Here is a 21,679-nt window from a genome sequence, read left to right on the forward strand (position 1 = left end):
GGGATATGACTAGGTTCACGAGGAACTACTGATGATATAGGTGTGCCCTTCCCTGTGGTGTTAGTCCCACTCCTCTTTTTGGAAGACATTTAACAGCCACAAACAAAGAGTACTTGGTTGTAGTATTAAAACACCTCAGAAGGGAGACCCTTTTAATGGGGCTCACCAAGCCCCTGTGTAACAATCCTGCTAGGCACCTTTAGCCTGCCAAGCAATACCAGGTGACTCACATGACCCGGGTAAGGAAAAATGAACCACTGCAAGTGTCTGTTCAGAGCCTGCTTTGTGTCCAACAGCTGCCTTCTGGAAGCACCACATGGGCTGGAACCTTCTGTGCATGCACGCGTACGCATGTGTGTGGTCCTAGCGAATGGGTGTGACTGTATTTGCCTACAACGCAAATCTTTGTGCACCCAGAAAAAGGCTACTGTGCATCATGGCCGCCAAACAAACAAACAGCTGAGCACAGCGGCACACTTACAAACAAACGTGCACCATGGTGAACCAAGGCAAAATGGCTTGTGCATCATACAGGTAAGAAACAGCCAGACACAAGCAAAAAAGGTACACTTTTCAAACACCCACAGCTAGCCCAGAATTCCCCCGTATGGACACCGCAATCACTGGGACACCCCACAATAATAAAATAAAGGGGTTTCACTTATCCGTCCAGGTGCAGGGCCACTTAGACACTAAGGGCCCAATCTTCACCCTTCACGGCAAGTTTCAACTGGGTTTTCTCTGTTTGAGTTGGTGTACAGGCGAAGGCCATGGGGGTTGCTTGACCTGGTTAAAAAGACCTGGGAAAGTGAACTCTATACAAGACGGTGGTGGAGCATATCACCCAAGGGAGGGAAAGAATTGCTAAGGTGATGCCTCTGGTAAAAGGAACATTTACAGAAGGCACAAGAGGTAGAGAGAAGGGTGTACAAACTTAGAGTTCCAGGTTTAGGACCAGGTAGCTGTACTCATACCCACATTGAAAAGTAAGTTCCGGGCCAGGTGACAAAGGCCATTCAAGGTGGTAGAAAAGATCAGTGAATTCAATAATAAATTACACCAACCTGGGAAGAGAGAGCCATGCCAAATCTACCACACAAAACTATTGAATCCCTGAAAAGAATGAGAGTAGGTAGCTTTTTTCAGGGCCGTTCGGTCTTACCAGGGTGATCACACATGACATAGTCCCAGAGACAAATGTGAAGGTCCGAGTAAAACCCTATCACATTCTCGAGGCACACAGGAAAGCTGTATCCGTGTCCCTTCCAATGACATTGTTATCTTCACCACAGACTAGGAGTCCCATCTTCAATTCTGGCCCAGTCTCATCACAAACAAACAGGTCCCTTCATTCATGGACCATCAATTTGTCCGCCAACCTCGACACTATTGCTTCTGGAGGTCCGCTGTAAGAAATTATTGTCCAAATGGATGCCTCCACTGAAGACTTAGGCTGCGTACACACGGGCGGATTGTCCGGCCAACTTAGTCCGCTGAAACACAGTTCAACGGACAATCCGCTCGTGTGTGGGCTTCAGCTGACTTTTTCAGCGGACAGTCTGGCGAACCAAGTCTTTCGGAATTTCCGTAAGACAGTCCGTCCAAACTTGGTTTCAGCGGACAGTCCGCTCATGAGTAGGCAAGTTGGACGGACTAAGTATGGCGCATGCTCAGAAAGGATTTACACGACCGAAGGTTGCATTGCAGTGTATTGGACGTCGTATTTCTAGTCCCGTCGTACGTGCTGTACACGTCATCGCGCAAGTTTTCAGCGGACTGTTCGTTCATCGTGTGTGGTCAAGTCCGTTCATTCAAAAGTACGACGGACTGTCTGTCAGACTGTCTGACGAACTTAGTTGGGCGGACAATCCGCCCGTGTGTACGCGGCCTTAGAAGCCATTCTGTCTCAAGAGGTTAATAGGGAGGAACACCCCATAGTCTTCCTCAGTAGAAAGTTGCCACAGAGAAATGACACCATAGTGGAGTAGTAGTGCCTGGAAATGACGTGGGCTTTAGATTCCCTATGCTAATTTCTCCTTGGCAGGAGGTTTCTTCTGGTTTCTTCTTCAGGTGTCGGACCATGTCCCACTGGCCTGAATGAGAAAGAATATGCTCGGTTAACCACTTAGAGACCGGCTTGCGCTGATATACGTCGGCAGAATGGCACGGCTGGGCAAAGTAACGTACCTGTACATCACTTTGAATTTCCCGCCATGCGCGCGTGCCTGCTGCGAGCTCCGTGACCATGCCGGTGTTCTGGCAGATAGTGTCCGGCCATCATATAGTGTCCACCCCGTACTGCGCATTCGCAGTACGGGGCAGAAGAAGCTTCGGAAAATCTCCGAAGCTGAACGGCGCCTGCGCCGTGAGTGGAGGTGGTAGCCCCACTATCCAAGCAGACATAAGGTTGTGAAAATGAAAGGGGCCCTCGAGCTTGGCTCGCCACACTTAGGGCTCGGCTTCGCTGCACTCCGCTCTTTTATATTCCTACTCTATGTCCACTTGGATGGTGGGGCTAAAACCTGGACTCATGGCGCAGGCGCCGTTCATCCTCGGCTATTTTCAGAATCTGTGTTGCTGTGTACTGAGCATGGGCAGTACACAGCGGACACTATCGGATGGGGGACCTTATATGATAGGACACCGGCAGGACCCGCGGACTCGATGTCCGCTGGGTGCCTGTGATCGTGTCACGGTGCTGAAAAACGAGGAAATGCCAGTGTAAACGCAGCATCTCCCCATTCCGCCCAGTGACAGGACACTGATCATCTGCTCCTTATCGGGAAGTGGTTAACCCCCTCCCTGCCAGTGTCATTTTTACAGTAATCAATGCAAAATTTATAGCATTGATCGCTGTATTAATGCCAAAGGTCGCCAAAAATGTGTCAAAAATGTCCGATCTGTCCGCCATAATGTCGCAGTCACAATAAAAAAAATAAAAATAAAATAAATAAATAAAAATAAAAAAAAAAATTGCAGATCGCCACCATTACTAGTAAAAAAAAAAATATGATAAAAATACCATAAAACTAACCCCTATATTGTAGGCGCTATAACATTTGCGCAAACCAATCAATAGAGGCTTATTGAGTTTTTTTTGCCAAAAATATGTAGAAGAATACGGATCGGCCTAAACTGAGGGAAAAAAATGTTTTTTTTATATATTTTTTGGGGATATTTATTATAGCAAAATGTAAAAAAAAATTTGCTTTTTTTTCAAAATTGTCGCTCTTTTTTTGTTTATAGCCCAAAAAAAAAAAAAAAAACGCAGGGGTGATCCAATATCACCAAAAGAAAGCTCTATTTGTGGGAAAAAAAGGACGTCAATTTACCCTTGTACCATAGATCAAGAAAAGTGGCCAGCAAGTAATGGTCCCTCTCCTTGATCCGAAGAATACAAGGATCCTTCCGCAGGCTTTGCAGGATCAGGGAGGCCATGCAGCGTAGGATAGCGGAGGCATTCGGTCCAGAGTCCTCTGGGTCACCAAGGACAACATGATCCGCAGCTACCTCCTCCCAGCCACGTACAAGTCCATGGGTTTCTTGGGACTGTAAATCATCCCTACAAGACTGCTGCTGATGCCGAGTGCCAGCCTCCAACTCCATGCTGACACAATCATCCTCCTCCTCCTCCTCCTCCTCATCCTGTGTGATGGGTGGCACAGCAGGAACACTGACTGGATAAAGGGGGCCTTGAGAGGCAAGGAAGTCCTCCTCTTCCTGTCTCTGTTCTGCCTCAAGTGCCCTGTCCATTATTCCACGCAGCGTATGCTCCAAGAGGTGGACAAGAGGTACAGTGTCACTGATGCATGCACTGTCACTGCTCACCACCCTTGTGGCCTCCTCAAACGGTGACAGGACAGTGCATGCATCCCTGATCATGCCCCACTGGCGTGGTGAGAAAAAAAACGAGCTCCCCTGACCCTGTCCTGGTGCCGTAGTCGCACAGGTACTCATTGATGGCCCTCTGCTGCATTTGAAGCCGCTGCAGCATGGCCAACGTTGAGTTCCACCTGGTGGGCATGTCACATATAAGGCGGTTCTTGGGCAGGTTCAACTCCTTTTGGAGCTCAGCCAGCCGAGCACAGGCATTAAATGATCGGCGGAAATGCACACAGACTTTCCTGGCCTGCTTCAGGACATCCAGTAAGCCTGGGTACCTGCCCAAGAACCACTGCACCACCAGGTTAAGATCGTGAGCCACACAGGGCACATGGGTCAGTTGTCCCCGTCGCAAACCACCATTGCTGGCTTAAGCTGGTGTGGCGTCAACCACCTCTCGGCCTGCCCTTGCAGAGCTGACAAAATATCTGCCCCAGTGTGGCTCCTGTCCCCCAAACAAACCAGTGCAAGCACGGCATGGCATCGTTTTGCCTGCGTACTTGTGTAGCCCCTGGAAAGCCTACGGAGCACCGGTGGTTCTGAGGACAGAGCACTGGAAGAGGCCATGGAGGAAGAAGAAGAGGAGGGGGTGGAGGAGAGAGGTGTGTAACAACCAGTAGTAGCATTTTGGAGGCGTGGTGGCGGAACAACCTCCAACACTACTGCACCTTGTCCTGCATCCTTCCCAGCTGCCAGAAGAGTGACCCAATGGGCCGTGAAAGACAGGCAACGTCCCTGTCCATGCCTGCTGGACCATGAGTCAGCGGTAATGTGCACCTTACCGCTGACCGCCCTGTCCAGCGAGGCAAGGACATTGCCTTCTACATGCCGGTAGAGAGCCGGAATCACCTTCCGTGAGAAAAAGTGGCGTTTGGGGACCTGCCACTGAGGAACCGCACATTGTACAAACTCACGGAAGGGGGTCGAGTCTACCAACTGAAAAGGCAGCAGTTGAAGTGCTAGCAATTTAGCCAAGCTAGCGTTCAACCGCTGGGCATGTGGATGGCGGGAGTGAACTTCTTTCGCCGGTCCAGCAGCTGGGGCAGGGACATTTGCCTGCTATAATCGGACGTGGGTGTACTGCTAGCAGAGTGCCCGGAAGCACTTGGCTGTGACACATCTAATTCTACACCTTCATTCCTATCAGAGCAGGTTTCAGAGAGGACTGAAGGTCTAGTGAGGTTGGAGATCCCAGCTGATGAGGAGCAAGGAGAGGCCCGCTTTGTTCTTTGGTGTGGTTCTTTGAGGTACGCTTGCCAACGAGCTACATGGCAGGTCAACATATGTCTGGTCAAGCATGTGGTGCCCAAGCGGCCGATGTTTTGGCCATGCGAGATACACTTGATACATATGTTGCAAATAGCAGCGGTGCGATCTGATGCACTAGTCTCAAAAAAAGGCCTACACCAAAGAACTTTTAGAATAACATACAGAGGCAGCGCCCTGCACAGGCGGAGCTCTGTGGTGTGATTCAATCGGTGTGCTGCCCCTAAGCTGGCCCCCGGAGGGCATCCTGCCTCATTGGACATGTGCCTCCTCCTCCTCCTCCTGCTCTCTCCTACCAGGCACCCACGTGGAGTCAGTTCCCTCATCATCCCCTCCTTCATCGCTGGAGCAAATCTGGCAGTATGATGCAGCTTGTGGAACATGACTGCCAGATTGCTGTCCTTCTTGAGCATCCCCTCTCTCTGCATTCACGCTACTGCCTTCCTCTAGCTGAATGTCATCATCAGAGCCCACAAAACACTGGGCATCCTCCTGGAGCATGTACCCAACACTGTGCTCAAAGAGTTCAGGGGACTCCTCAGGAGGACGTGGTGGGTCTAGGGAAGGAGTCACTGATGATGACATTGAGACGAGGGAAGACGATGCGTTGGCAGCTACTTTGCTAGTACCCTGAGCCTGGGTGAGAGAGGATGAGGAGGATGAAGAGGGCTTGGTCATCCACTCTACCAAGTCTTCGGCATGATGCGGCTCAACACGTCCAGCTGTCGAAAAGAAGGACAAGCATGTCCCATGGCCACGTGCTGATGATGACAACGCACCGCGTCCACGACCAGCACTGTTGTCTCTAGACACAGAGCCTGCTTGCCCACTTTTATCGGCTCGGGCCTGTCTGCCTCTCCTGGTTGGCCTTTCAGACATGGTAATGGCCTGAAGGGAGATGGGAAAACCAGCAATTGGGTAGTGTATATTGTGCTGGAGGCACACAACACCCACTAACTCCTGCAGATGGCTCAATTAGAGAAGAAGAGCTATAGAGGTGGATATAACGGTGTATAGTGCGGTCAGGGCACGCAGACAACAGGCACAATCTCCTACAGCTGACTGCAAGCTCTATTACTAAAGAGCAATATAGCTAGCTATATAGGTGGATATAATGGTGTATACTGCGGTCAGGGCACGCAGACAACAACCACTACAGAAGAGCAAGAACGCAAAATCGGGCAATAATGAACGGTGTATACTGTGTTGAAGGTACACAGAACACCCACTAATGCCCCGTACACACGAGAGGGATTAAGTCTGACAGACCTCCAAAGGAGTTCCGCCGGAGTTCCGACGGAGTTCTGGCGGAGTTCTGGCGGACTTTTCGACCGAACGGACTTGACCACACACCATCACACCAAACTCCGACGGAGTCGAACGTGATGACGTACGACTGGATTCGACGTAGGAAGTTCCTAGACAGTAGCCAATAGCTGCCCTAGCGTCGGTTTTAGTCCGTCGGAGTAGCACACACACGAGCGGATTTTTCAAAGGGGACCGGGTCCGGCGGAGTTCCGTCGGGAAAATTTAAAGCATGCTTCATTTCTAAAGTCCGTCAGACTTTAGCTTCGCTAAAGTCCGTTGCAGCCCACACACGATCGGATAGTCCGCCGGAGTTTGGATGTCGAAAAGTCCGCTCGTGTGTACGGGGCATTACTCCTACAGATGCCAACACACTACACAAGGCCAACGCGCTGGCGGCCTTATATAGTGTGGGGCATGTACTACACAGCCTGAGCTATGATTGGCCACAGGCAGGATGCCTGTGGCCAATCATGGCTCTCCTCCCTGCCGGCGCTGTGATTGCCCAAGCATGCGGGGTCACAGAGCATGCTTGTCAATCATGAGCCAGCAATGCACTGCGATGGCGCAGTGCATTGTGGGCCATGAGCGCCACACGAATTTGGCGCAAACGGCCCATAACGTTCGGTATTTGCCAAACGTGCGAACAGCCGATGTTCAAGTCGAACGTATGTTCGAATTGAACACGAAGCTCATCCCTATTTGTGATACACAAGATAATGTCTGGCATATAATCAGTCCAGACACAGAAAACATCACACATGTGATGTCCCCCACACTCAGGAGGAGCGGGATGCATTTTGGGTTGTAATTCTAAGTACGCCCGTTCTGAGGAATATCCGATTGACAAAAAAAAAATAGTGTCAATGTCTCGGTGGGTTTCAGGTAGGATAAGAAAAAAAAGCAAAATGCTCTTTATCATTTCTGGGCTGTACTACGGGTTCAAACGTCAACTAACATATGTCACGATTACGCACGCCCACGGCGACTAGCTAAACGCGACTTGCGTTCCGTGTCCGAAATTAAAGGAATAAAGGGAAGCCTTTACTAAGCATGTAAAAGCTCCATGTGGTACTGTCGCAGCCCGCACTACCTTTGGCCACCACTAGAGGGAGACTCCAATCCAGCTAGCTGACCACACACAGGTAGATACGAATCTTACATACAATCTGGTGCACTATGAGGGTTGGGGAGCAGTCTAGTGGTCAGCACACGCTTCTAGGGTTGCTCCAGCTATCCTGCAAGCTTGAACCCCAGTGTTAATCACTCTTCCCACTGTTCTCAACCACACAAATAATCAAAAGCCCGCCACTACCGAACAGTTTTTCCGCAGACTGGTCTGATGAGCCACCACACACACACAGATCTCCGTCTGGCATATCTGTTAGCCTACAATCTGCATCCAATCTGCCAACACCCAGTGCAATTGCATATCGATTGGCACGTAACATAGGCCGAGTACTTAGGCACCAAAATACAACAAGCGCATACACAAACAACGAACAAATAACCATTCAATGAAAAATGGATAATAAAGTCCAATGTAATGAAATGAATAAAATAAAAATAAGAGGATAAGTCCCATAACACGAATCCGATCCTGAAAAAGAAAAATTTAATGGGAATCCATAATCATGAAGTGATGATCTTCAAAACAATTAAATAAAAAAAAGTGTTATGTGGAACATCCAAGATGGTGAACCCTTCTAGGTGGATAAGATTGAACACTCTTACCGTAACTGGTGGACCTGGATGTCAGCGACACCGAATCATAAAAGCCTGGATATCCAGATCTGTGACTCTCCCAGACGATTGAAGCAACCCAGGATCTCCGATGGCATCTCCAAATGACCTCATGGGCATCAACCAAACCGGAAAGACAGTGTTCAATCCTATCCATCTAGAAGGGTTCACCACCTTGGATGGGAAGGGTTCACCACCTTGGATGGGAATATTAAAACTTATCCACCTAGAAGGGTTCACCACCTTGGATGGAAAGGGTTCACCACCTTGGATGGGAATATTAAAACTTATCCACCTAGAAGGGTTCACCACCTTGGATGGGAAGGGTTCACCACCTTGGATGGGAAGGGTTCACCACCTTGGACGGGAAGGGTTCACCTGCTTGGACGGGAAGGGTTCACCTGCTTGGACGGGAAGGGTTCACCTGCTTGGACGGGAAGGGTTCACCTGCTTGGACGGGAAGGGTTCACCTGCTTGGACGGGAAGGGTTCACCTGCTTGGACTGGGAAGGGTTCACCTGCTTGGACTGGGAAGGGTTCACCTGCTTGGACTGGGAAGGGTTCACCTGCTTGGACTGGGAAGGGTTCACCTGCTTGGACTGGGAAGGGTTCACCTGCTTGGACGGGAAGGGTTCACCTGCTTGGACGGGAAGGGTTCACCTGCTTGGACGGGAAGGGTTCACCTGCTTGGACGGGAAGGGTTCACCACCTTGGACGGGAAGGGTTCACCACCTTGGATGAGAAGGGTTCAATCTTATCCACCTAGAAGGGTTCACCATTTTGGATGTTCCACATGATCTTCAAACGATTAAACAAAGCAAGGGTTATGTGGAACATCAACACTCCCGCTGTGCAGCGGGCATGCGCTTGTTATACGGACCTCTCGAGATCACGTACAGCAGCGTGATTTCACGCAGGGGAGCCAGCTATTTTGGGTTCTTCTTTGGTGGTAAATTATGGTAATAGCAAGAAATATACAGCTACAGTAAATTCAATCGACTATTTTGGGCCAATTTTCCATTAATATTATAAATAAAAATAAACAAAACCCCAGTAGATATCCATTTACCAAAATAAAGGCCAATGTCCTAATAATCACGCGGTATAATTTAGCTGGATGTACTAAGTAGTTGGGATCACATGTTCGGTTTTACTAACACATGTCAAAGTTGCAAAATCAGGTCCAGTCTTGAGGTTTGTTTTACCCTCCGTCATGAAGGGGTTAAGAGCCGCATAAAAGTGCTCAAATGCCACCCGGTCACTTTTACAGCTAAAAATCAACAGAAAGCTCAACCGGGAGCTTACATTAACCCCTTATATACTGCTCGGTTTATAAATGTACTTTGGGGGACAAGGGGTTAACTGGGGAGAGGGGTATGTGTTTAAAATTGAATATTGATAATCTATTGTAGTATAGGAAGATTTATAATAAAGGACATAAACAAAGCCAAGGTGGTCATGTTCATTGGAAACATGCTTTACGTGTTTATCTGTCTCCACCTTATAGAAATTGGTGTATAAAACGTTCATTGTGACAATTCTCCTCACATTCAGGTTCACTCCTAATATCGATGCCGCTCACAGCAGGAGGTCCGGTGTGTGTCCCCCCCCCCCCCGTTTCGGGCCCCATTTCAGCCCAAATTTTTGGCCGAATTCGGACCTGGAAAAGGGACCAATAGAAGCACAGGACTCCTGTGCAAATTCACACCAGAGCCGCATCGGAGATGTGTGAACCGGCCTCACAGACAGCCGGTCAAAATCTCCGGCTATTGCGGATTGTGTGCGGGGATTCCACATCCAGTTCGCAATAGTGTGAACCCGGCCTTAAGGCCCGGTTCACACCGCTGCGGGGGGAGATCCGGATGTGATTCGCACAGCAAATCACATCCGATCTCCGTAGCGCTGCGAGTTCAGCCATACAGATAGTATGGCTGAACTCGCAGCGCTCCCGCAGCAAACTCGCACGGGACCCTTTTTTGGGTCCGCGACAGAATCGGATCGCATGGGGGTTCACACCATGCGATCCGATTCCTGTGCGAGTCGGCAGATCGCACTGCGATATGCCGACGGATCTGGGGGTGTCATTGACATAACATTGACACTCCCAGCCGTCCGCATAGGGCAGTGTGAACTGCCGGCGGGAGGTGAGCGATGCGGGAAAACGCCGCGGATTTGCGGCGTTCCCGCATCGCTATAGTGTGAACCCGGCCTAAGTGTCCCAAAGTGACTTCTGTCTTTTTTAAAAAAAAATTTACACTTTTGTGAATTGGTTGGTTACCAATTCACATGGGGGGGGGGGGGGGGGTGTAGGCCTAGATCTGTGGGTCCCCTGGTTAAAGGGGGTCTACCAGATTCCAATAAGCCCCCTGCCCGCAGACCCCCAGAACCACCGGGCAAGGGTTGTGGGGATGAGACCCTTTAAGGGGATGGGGACAAGGTGCTTTGGGGAGCGGTGCTCTCTCGCCCCCCCCCCCCCGCCTCTTTTGCTGCGGCCTGCCAGGTTGTGTGCTTGGATAAAGGTCTGGTATGGATTTTAGAGGGACCCCCCAAGCCATAAAAAAAAAAAAAAAATATTGTAGCAGAGTTCCCCTTAATATCCATACCTGAAGGGCCTGGTGTAGATTTTTTTTTCTAAATTTTGGTTTCGGGGTTCCCCTTAGTATTCATACCGGACCCAAAGGGCCTGATAATGGACTGGGGGGGATCCCATGCTCTTTTTTTTCAATGACTTATCTATAGTGCCGAGACCCGACAATTTAAGTGGTTTTAAATGACTTTTTTTTCCCCCTTTAGAAATGTCATTTTGTGCAGGGACTTTTCTAAACACGGGAAACATGCGCCCCTTTACAGGCATACTATAGACACCCCCCAGGAACGAAATTTAAAGGAATATTACACCTTTTATTGTTTAACTCTAAGCATTATTAAAATCACTGTTCCCGAAAAAAACTGGTGTTTTAAAAAATATATATTATTATTAACAATAACAATAACAATAATAATAATCTGATTGATACAAGTCCCCTGGGGCAGGACTCAGGTCCCCAAACACTTTTTATGGCAATAACTTCCATATAAGCCTTTAAAATTAGCACTTTTGGTTTTTCACATTCATGTCCCATAGACTTTAACAGTGTTTGTCCGAATTCGCAAGTTCTGCTGCAAACCAAACCTGGGGTGGTGTTTGGCTCATCCTTATTAGCCAATAAAACCAGCTATGATACACTGGGCACAGTCGGCAATACCTCTGACCACCACTAGAGGGAGACTCAACACATATCTATCTGGCTAACCACACACAGGCAGATACAAATCTTACATACAATCTGGTGCACTATGGGGGTTGGGGATCAGTCTAGTAATCAGCACACACTTCTGGGGTTCCTCAGGATCCCCTACAAGATAGAATCCTTGTGTTACTCCCTCTTCCCACTCCTCATGTACACCCCCCACACCAGACACGGGACTTACAATCAATTTCCACCACATGGTTATTTCTCCTCTGAAAGAAAATATGGGAACCAAAAGGATCCAAACCCACGCAAACCAGTAACCAAAAAATAAACAAAACCCCAATAAAGACCTCCGTGCTGTAAAGATTTCTCCTCTGCCTGGTCTACAAGGACACCACCCACACACACAGATCTCTGTCTGACAGATCTGCCGATCAGAGATTCCATTCAACCGTATTGTGACTCTCAGGGATTCTATACACTGGGCACAGTAGACGGCCTTCTGCCCCCCCCCCCCCCCAGATCACCCCTCCCCCGATTCCACAGATGAGAGGTCCAGTGAGGAGATAGTGACCCCCTGTCTATACACAAGCCTGTCAGGGGGGTCATTACCAACCAGGTGTCAGTTCCTCAAATCCTAGACCCAAGAGCTGACTATTCACACCCTCATTTGTGGCCATCATCTGCTCCTCTGACCTCTGAATTAGGAGAATCCTGAATAGCGCAGAATTCACATCTCTGCAATCATCTCATCACCTCACTTTACATTTATCTTATATCTGATCAGTGGGGGGAGAAGTACTTTCTGTGATCAGTGGAGTGGTGGGGGGCAGTTGGGGGGACATGAGATAGACAGTATGTAGAGGGGGAACAGGAGGTGGATGAGGGGTTGTGGGGAGGACATGGGATGGGCAGTGGGGAATGGGGCGGTGGGGACAACGGTGGGTGTAAGGCATTGAGGAGACAGGGGCTGGACAGGGGGGGGAATGGAAGGATGAACAATGTGCCATGGGGTTCAGGTGGAAAGTAGGGTGAAGGAGAGCAGTGGGGGGCAGGCAGGAGCAGGGTGGACAGGGGGGTAGAGGGGCAGTGAGGGTACAGGAAGTAGACAGGAGGGAAAATGGTGGAGAAGGGGCAGTGAGTGGCATGTGGGAGGAAATCTGTCAGTGGGTGGAGAGGAATGTCTGCTATCTGTGGTCACAGTGGTGGGGAGTGTCCGCTATCTGTAGTCAATGTGGGGGAGATCAGAGGGGAAAAAAAATAAAAAAATGGTGATCACAGAGGGGGAATGTTTGGCATTAGAGATTAGTAGGAACAATAAGGAACATACTGTAGGCACTCAGAGGAGCACTTGGGAAAGAGGTACTCAGGTGCCGGGGATCAACAGGAGGCACTGGGGCACAGTGGTGAAAGTGGGGGGGTGAGGGGGTAGAGGAGATAACTGGGGACAGTGGATGGACAGGCAATGTGGTGGACGGAGGGGTAGACAGGGCAGAGTGGGGGACAAGGGGATGTACAGTGTGCTATGGGGCAATATGCAGATGGACAGAGGGCTAGTAGGGTCAACAGTGGAAAGGGCAATTAGGAGACACGGGGTGGACATGGGGGAAGTGGGTAGAAAGGGTGGCAATGGGGGGACATGGAGTGGATAAGGGACAGGGTGAGGTGAGAAGGGGGGGGGGCAGTAAGGGGATGGGGAAAGTAAGAGGACAGGAGGCATTGAGGAGACAGATGAGTGGTGAGTTGGACAGGAAGGCAGAAGGTGGATAGGGAGATAGTGGTGGTCAGTGGGAGATGAATACCTGGCTCTTGGTGTCCTGGTCTGGAGGTTGATGTGGAACTCTTCTGATGGGTCTTCTATAGTTGGGGTCCTCTCGGATGGTCCCTCTTGGTTCCTCTGATGAGTCTTCTATGGTTGGGGTCCTCTCGGATGGTCCCGCTTGGTTCCTCTGACGAGTCTTCTATGGTTGGGGTTCTCTCGGATGGTTCCTCTTGGTTCCTCTGATGAGTCTTCTATGGTTGGGGTCCTCTCGGATGGTTCCTCTTGGCTCCTCTGATGAGTCTTCTATAGTTGGGGTCCTCTCGGATTGTCCCCTCTTGGTTCCTCTGATGAGTCTTCTATGGTTGGGGTCCTCTCGGATGGTTCCTCTTGGCTCCTCTGATGAGTCTTCTATAGTTGGGGTCCTCTCGGATGGTCCCTCTTGGTTCCTCTGATGAGTCTTCTATGGTTGGGGTCCTCTCGGATGGTCCCTCTTGGTTCCTCTGATGAGTCTTCTATGGTTGGTGTCCTCTCGGATGGTCCCTCTTGGTTCCTCTGATGAGTCTTCTATGGTTGGGGTCCTCTCGGATGGTCCCTCTTGGTTCCTCTGATGAGTCTTCTATGGTTGGGGTCCCCTCGGATGATCCCTCTTGGTTCCTCTGATGAGTCTTCTGTGGTCGGGTGACTTCTGACTGGAGATAAGGGGGCAAATCTCTCCCAACTCTCGGCTCCTCTTCCTCCTGCTCACAAGTCTCCACAATCAGAGGAAAGTTCTCCTTAAAGTGTCTTTCCACCTTGTGGGGGTCCTAGGCCTGCAATGTGCGGACTGTAGACATGAAGCTGATTCTGCTCTGACCTGTGTGAGGATCTTCTCTGTCTCTCCTCCGTGTCCCCGATGGAAGATGGAGGCTGAGAGGTGTGAGGGACGTTCTGTGTCTGCACTAGAGATGTGGGAAATCACATTGTGAGCCAGCTTCCTCACAGAGGGGCCCCTCCCCCATAGACGCCCTGGGGCCATGCTGACTAAAGAGAGGGGGAGGGGGGACTCACATTTGAAGTCATTCAGTGCCATGTGCTTCTCATTCACTACAACCTAAAGAGAACCCCTCCCCCCTTTTAACAGCTTGAAGATCAGGCTTTTCTGACACTTTTTGTTGATAAGTTTTAATCGGTACGTTTTGCTGGAAAATGACTTAGAACCCCCAAACATTATATATTGTTTTAGCAGAGACCCTAGAAAAAAAAAAAAAAAATTGCAACAATCGCTATTTTAAGTCACACAGTATTTGCACAGCGGTTTTGCAAACACAATTTTTTGTGAAAAAAAGAAAAACACAAAAAGTTACCCCAATTCTTTGTGGAAGATGATGTTACGCCCAGCAAATAAACACCTAACACGTCACGCTTTATAATTGTGCACGCTCCTGGAATGGCGACAAACCTCGGTACTTAATAATCTCCATAGGCAACGCTTTAAACGCCTTTACAGGTTACCAGTTTGGAGTTACAGGGAAGATCTGGTGGTAGAATTATCGCTCTCGCTTTGACATTCGTGGTGATATCTCACATGTGTGGTGCGATCGATGTTTACATATGTGGGCGGGACCTACGTGCGTGTTCCTATTTACATGTGAGCGCGGGTGGGGGGGGGGGGGGGGGGGGCTTACTTTACATTTTTTATATTTATTTCATTTTTATTTATTTTTTTAAACACTGTAACTTTAAGCATTTGCACGCAAGCAGGGAGGGATGGGGGAACCTTAAATCTTTTATTATTATTATTATTATTAATTTTACTTTTTTATTATTACACTGTCCCTTTAATTTATATTTTGTATCATTTTATTCATATTACAAGGCATGTAAACCTCCCTTGTAATATAAATAAGGATGACAGGTCCTCTTTAGGGGGAGATCTGGCCTCCAGAGACCTCAAAACTCTTCTTTCTACCTTTAAAAGCAAAAGATAAAAAAACAACATTTCCTGACGGACTCCATGGCGGACTACGTGTGGGTTAACCCCGCCTCCTCTCCAATGCTATAGGACCCCACTCCCATAAATTTGAGCTCACCGCTAGAGATCGCATTTCCTTTTTTTGTCCTCCTCTTCGGACCTACAAACAATGCACTTTTTCGGACGTCCAAATCGATTGAGGTTGTTGCCGGGCATATGTCTTAGCGGTGTGAAGATAGCCCAGGGCCCGGCCTTGGGCGGGTGTGTGGCTCCAGGCCCCCTATGCCTGGTGAAGGGGACTGCCTTTCGTATGCCCAGGTGAGGAAGCGGTGGATTGGCTGGCAGGTCTGAAGATTTATCTTTCCTCCATGGCAGTGATGGTCTGTCTCCCCCTCACGTCCCCTCTTTCCTCCAAGTTTATTTTGCTTCTATGGAGCCTGGAACGTGCATTCCAGGACACAGCTCCCTCTTCCGGGTTGCAGCCCAGTGCGCTTTTGCACATGCTCAAACCTCAGGCGAAACCGAGGCTTGGTTTTCGCACATGTGAAGTACGGCCGGGGACCCAGTGGTAGCGCAGGCACTCTACGACAGGTCGCCATTGCGCGGGCAGGAATGGGGCACGACGGGGGCATCATTATGGCGGGGAATTGAAAACCCTGTCAGCCTCTGTCATATTGGGGATTCCTGTGGGCAATTTGCTACAGCTCCTCCATGCACCAGGCTTCCAGGTGAAGGTAAGCTCCAGCCTGTGGCTATGGTGCAGTGTGAGGGGCGGGGGGGGGGGGGGGTCTGAAATGGCTCTTAAACGGGAAGCTACACTGAATTTGCATCCCTTTCTCCTAAGACCAGTGAGCGTTCCTACAAAGCGGCAGGATCATCACCTAATCATCCGCCAGGTTACCATGTACAGGTCACCGCCTCTGTGCGGCCAGCCCTCACGCTCTAGGTAGGTGGGGTGTGAGAAGGGAGGCCAAGTCCACACTGGTATTGACATATCCCCTAAAGTCATGCTTTAGTTGCTTCTCTTTTAGCCCTTCCAGGTCAGACCATCAGTTTACTGTTCAAAACGTCAGGGACCTTGCTAGGCCGCAACGTCAACCTTCCTCATCCAAGTCCGGACATGATTATCCGTCTAGGACACACCAGCAGAGGAGATGTCCCCATTCCTCCTCCAGACACTGCACCCATCGCCATGACAGCCGCTCTGATCACAGAGCCTGCTGGGGATGTGAGACATGAGTAATGGAGGGCAAGTTACTCTGCGATTCATGTTATGCACAGGTGGTCGGAGGAAAAAAAAAAAAAAAGTCGAAAAACCAATGAATGGAGTCTCTTGTTGAGCGGGTGGTGCAGCAGTCCCTAAAGGAGTGGGATTCAACCCGCACGAGGAGCCAGTCCACCACTCTATCTGGCTCCCTGGCTGACGATGCCCAGGAGGAACCGGGGCCATTCCAGCCCTATAATGCCTCCCCCGGCTCTTCAGATGAATTGGAGGGAGATGATTTTGTCGGTGGCTTCGGTTTTACCCTCGTTTCCCCACTAAATTAAGGTGGTCAAAGAGGCCCTTAAGTGGGAAGCTCTTTCCACTCCTCTGGCTAAGCAAAGAAAGTTCTTTAAGCACCTGGGGAAGGAACGTTCCATCTTGTCGCTCTGTTCTGAGTTGAAGGATATCATTGATGAGGCGTGGAATAAGAGACACGAAGACTTCCATGTCAAGCAAAACCTCCAGATTATACCCCTGCAAGGCAGAGAAAGTGGAATATCTGGAAAATGTGTCTCTTGTAGATGCAGAATTGATGCGACTGGCCAAACACATCCCTATTCCTTCAGAGGACACTGTATTCTTCAAGGGCGGGCTTGAGAGGAGAATAGACCAAGACCTCAACAGAATTTACGGGCTAGCTGGTATGGCTTGCAAACCCGCCTTGGCCCTCGCGGCTACATCCAAGTCTATAAGGCTGGACAGAAAATGTAGACTCCGTGCTCAAGGGCTTTTCAGAAGCCAGGGGCTCGGCAGTCCAGGGATTGAAACCGGCCGTGGCCTTCCTGGGGGAAGCTTCTATCTATCTGATCTGCCTGTTGTCCTGGACTATGCTATCCTTGGTCATGGCTAAGCCGGCCCTATGGTTGTGACCTTGGCTCGCTGATCCAGTAAGTAAGCAGGCCTGATGTAGGATCCCCTTTTGAAGGGCCTCCATTGTTTGGTAACAGGCTGGCTAGCGCCATTATCCGAGCCACGTGTGGGAAATCAGTTTTCCTGTCCCAGGATAGGCGTCTGGTCAAAAGAAGCCTCAGCACAGAAGACGCAGTACCGAGCATTCAAGGGGAGCACGTTCTTTCAGGCCCGGCTGAGATTTCAGAAGAAATTGGATCAGAGGTCAGACATACTGGATGCCTGATAAAAGCCAGGCATCCAGTGGACGAGAACCAGATAAGTCATTTTGAGATTGGGCCCGCCCAGGCAGATTGGGTGGGAGCGTGTCTGCTTCTCTCTGGAACGTCTGTGTGGCCTTGGTCTCGGACTACTGGACTTGCAAGACGGTCTACATAGGCCACACATGGTGCTTCACCAGTACTCCTCCCCTCAGATTTATCTCCACCCTGCTTCCATAGTCAGAAGGAAAGAAGCAGGTGTTACAGTCCTACATGGATTTACTGATAGTACAATGAGCCGCTGTGCTTGTCACGAAAGGCAAAGAGTTTCAGAGGGTATACTCCCCTCTCTTACTGGTGCAGAAGAAAAACAGTCCATGGCGTCCCGTGATAGACCTAACTTACCTAAACAAACAAGTCTATAAAATATGCAATATTCAAAATGGAGGCTTTGTCTACCATACAACAAGCTGTGCAGCCAGGCGATTGGCTAATCTCAATCGACTTAAAGAGGAGGGCCGGTTATACGAAAAAAAAAAAAAAAAAAAAGTCAGCAGCTGCAAACACTGCAGCTGCTGACTTAATCAACACACTTACCTGTCCAGGGCGCCCGTGATGTCGGCCGCCCGAGGCCGACCCGTCCCTCGGCTCTCGGGTCCCGACGCCGCCATTCCTTGTAAGGGAAACAGGCAGTGGAGTCTTACGGCTTCACTGCTCGTTTCCTACTGCGCATGCGCGAGTCCCGCAGCTACTGCGCATGCGCGAGTCCCGCAGCGCTTTCTGAATGGGACGCGCTGTGTTCTGGAACACACAGTTCCCAGAACACAGCGCGACCCATTACCCAGAAGACGCCGCGACGAAGACAGAAGATCTCCACGGAGGAGGAAGAGGAAGATTAGGAGAAAGTGCCTAGTAACAGGCATTTCTGGTAAGTAAAAAAAAAAAATTTTTTTCATTTTTTTTTTATATGTTTTTGTAATTTTTAATATTTTTTTTGTTTTCAGGGTGGCCCTCCACTTTAAATTATACCTCTTTTCATGTGCTTGTGCCAGAAGAATTCCACAAATACCTCTGGTTCAGGGTCGGGCAAGAACATCTACAGTTCACTTGCCTTCCTTTTGGGTTGACAACCTCATCCCAAGTCTTCTCAAAAGTTCTGGCTGTAGTGGCCCTTATCAGAACAAAAGGGATAGGCTTGTACCATTATCTTGATGACCTCCTGCTACTGTCCCAAGACAAGAAGCAGCTATTGATACAGAGAGCGGGTTATCACCACACTGCTCAAGCTTGGTTGGCTCCTAAACTTAGAGAAAAGCCATCTGGAACCAGTTCAATGCCCGACATACCTAGGGACCCAGTTTGACACGGTGGAAAGTACCACCTCTCTGCCAGTGGAGAAGATTCCAGTCATCCGAGGGAGAATCTCATGGGCTCTGAGCTCCTCACTCCAAAAGGCTCACAGTGTCTAAAAAAAAATAAAAAATGTCACAATGGTCTCTACGACCCCCATGGTCAAATTGTCCCTGTGGAGGTTACACCCTTTCCAGACAGGGTTTCTCCATCAGTGGAGATCAGGGGATGGCAATCAGTCCATTCACATAACCTCAATGATGAGGAACAACCTCTTCTGGTGGCTTTAATGCAGAAATCTGCTCAACTGTCACTCCATTGCCCCTTTTCATGGCTCACAGTCATGACTGATGCCAGCGGTGCTGGTTGAGGAGCCCTTTGTGGGTCAAAACTTGCTGAAGGCAAGTGGGATGCACTTCTTCACAACCTGGGCTAAAACATCCTGGAACTACGGGCAGCTTGGTGTGCCCTTCAATTTTTCACTCATCTCCTGAAAGAGGAGCCAGTTTTACTGAAAATGGACAACACCACAGCGGCCTCTTATGTGTAGAGGCAAGGAGGCACTCGGAGCTCCACACTGCTCCAAGAAGTCAAGCCTATCATGTCCTGGGCTCAGAAAAACTCAACCAATATTGCAGTGGTCTTTGTCCCCAGAGTCCAGAATGTTCTAGAGACAGAGAAGCTGCCCTGCAGAGCTGACTGGAAGGGAGACACCAGGAAGGATCTGATTCTGCCTACTGTAAGTACAGATCTGTGTCTTTGGGGCCTGTCAAGTGAGGGCCGACCCCCTTCAGGTAGAAGAGTCAGTGGACGGGTGTCAGTAAAGGGAATGCTAGAGAGTGTCCTGAAGATAATGTGGTGCATCAAGTCTGCTGCTAGTGAGAGCAAGAAGACTTAATCCCTCCATACATGTGGCTGTATGGTCAAATCAGTGCGACTGCGTCCACAACGAATCCGGTGAGGCCAAGTGAGAGTTGTCCTCATCCATTGTAAACAGTTCCAGTCAGTTGGAGTATCCTACCAATTAGACATGTGCGATTAGTTTCGTACGAATCTCAAATTCGTACAAATTTCCCAAAATTCGTACGTTCGGGAGGATCCGAAATACGAATTGCCATGCGTCCGAATTTTGTATGCAATACGAACTTTTGTTTACGAATTTCGGATCAGTGGTCGTCGCATCGACTACTCAATCATTATTCTTATTATGAGGGGCTCCCACCATCCCTGTGCTGTGCTGACTTCCTCCTGGGGCTGTACCTCTGCTGTGCTCATTATGAGGGGCTCCCACCATCCCTGTGCTGTGCTGACTTCCTCCTGGGGCTGTACCCCTGCTGTGCTCAGTATGTCAGCACAGCACAGGGATGGTGGGAGCCCCTCATAATGAGCACAGCAGAGGTACAGCCTCAGGAGGAAGTCAGCACAGGGATGGTGGGAGCACCTCATAATGAGCACATGGCTGCCATGCACAGCTGCTCCAGTTTTGATCCCCCGCACTATACGGGGTCACCGGGGGTCACTGGAAATTGTTTGGCGTTACCAAGCATGTGCTCTCCGCACATCCCCGGTGACCCCAAACAGTGTGGGGGGGATCTATCGAAACTGGAGCAGGCGAAAACTGGACCAGCGGTGCATGGCAGACAATCCGCTTCTCTCTTTTTCATCTAACGAAAATTTGTATTTCGGATAGGAAATTCAACGGAATTTCGTATTTCGGATAAAAACCAAACTTCCATCAGCATCGACTGCCATATTGAGGTATATATTTTTGCCTTTAAATTCATCATAAAGAACGTTCGTACAAGTTACCGAATCTAACGACAATTCGTATTTCGTACGAATTGAAATTGAATTTCGGACACGAAATACGAAGTACGAATTAATTCTAATACGAATCGTAACAGAACAAAACTAATTTATTGACGGTGCCCATGTCTACTACTAATCCCTTCTCCCATCCAAGTTCCAAAATAAAATACAAAACTCCAAATACCCTGGACTGGTCATTGAGTAACGAGCAAGCGGGAGTAAGGGTGGGACGAGTTGAATCCCTTAGTAACCAAGTGGGAACCCTTCGTACCCAGCTGCTGGTAACCAGAGAAAGGCCTAAGAAGTCAACACTCAGCAAGCCCTACGGGGATAATTTGGGGGCTCATCCGGGATGACTTTCTGAGTTACAGCAGTGTTTGCTACTGGCAATGGCCCAATATGTACCCAAGAAACGCGATGTCTTCTCAAGTGGAGGAAAGTGATGTCCGCTTCACCGTCGATGCATCAGGGGTTGTGTTTGTACATGTGCCGGAAAAGGAAATGTCTGCCATGCAGCTAGCAACAGCAGGACAGTTGCCAGCAGCAGTGAGAGAGCCGGGCAAGAGAATGCAGGCAGTGCTAAAGTATCGGCAGTTGAGCATGTGTATATAGCAGGGAACACAATCCGCATTACAGTACCATTCATAGCAGCTGAGCAGTGAAGGGGTTACTGTACCACGCGGGAGGGAGCATCCTAAAGATATCTGCCTAGCAGGAGGAGCCACCGCCAGAGAGTCAGCTTGTCTGGGGCTGCCCACAGGCCATCAATCAGAGGAGAAGAGAGCTACAATGTCACTTCCACCTTCGGGTGTAGCTGCGGAGGAGACACGTGTGAGGAGTAGCAAGATGGTGGGTACCGGAGCACGGATGCTATCGCCAGGGTCGCCGACATGGGGAGACCCCCAACCCATTAAAGGGGCCTGGAGGCAGAGAGGGGACTCCCAAATTATGTGCACTATACTAATTCTACGCTTGGGTCCCATGTAGTGGGGGTGGGGAAGCAGAA

General features: G+C 49.6%; 1 protein-coding gene across 2 annotated transcripts in view; it reads right to left on the minus strand.

The window, feature by feature from the left end:
* Positions 1-21,679, minus strand: part of LOC143956815 (uncharacterized) — a 155,518-nt gene that overhangs the window by 13,575 nt on the left and 120,264 nt on the right. The window contains exon 1 of one of the 2 annotated variants that reach the window (XM_077466990.1): positions 13,231-14,228. The exons of the other annotated variant lie outside the window; for it this stretch is intronic. The gene's annotated coding sequence lies outside the window, so the exon portion shown is untranslated. Of the gene's footprint in view, positions 1-13,230; positions 14,229-21,679 lie in introns of those variants that run through there. 2 annotated transcript variants of the gene reach the window in all.

This window comes from Lithobates pipiens, unplaced genomic scaffold, assembly GCF_037356315.1.
Source record: "Lithobates pipiens isolate NorthernLeopardFrog02 unplaced genomic scaffold, aLitPip1_a1.2 Scaffold_41, whole genome shotgun sequence".
NCBI lineage: Eukaryota > Metazoa > Chordata > Amphibia > Anura > Ranidae > Lithobates > Lithobates pipiens.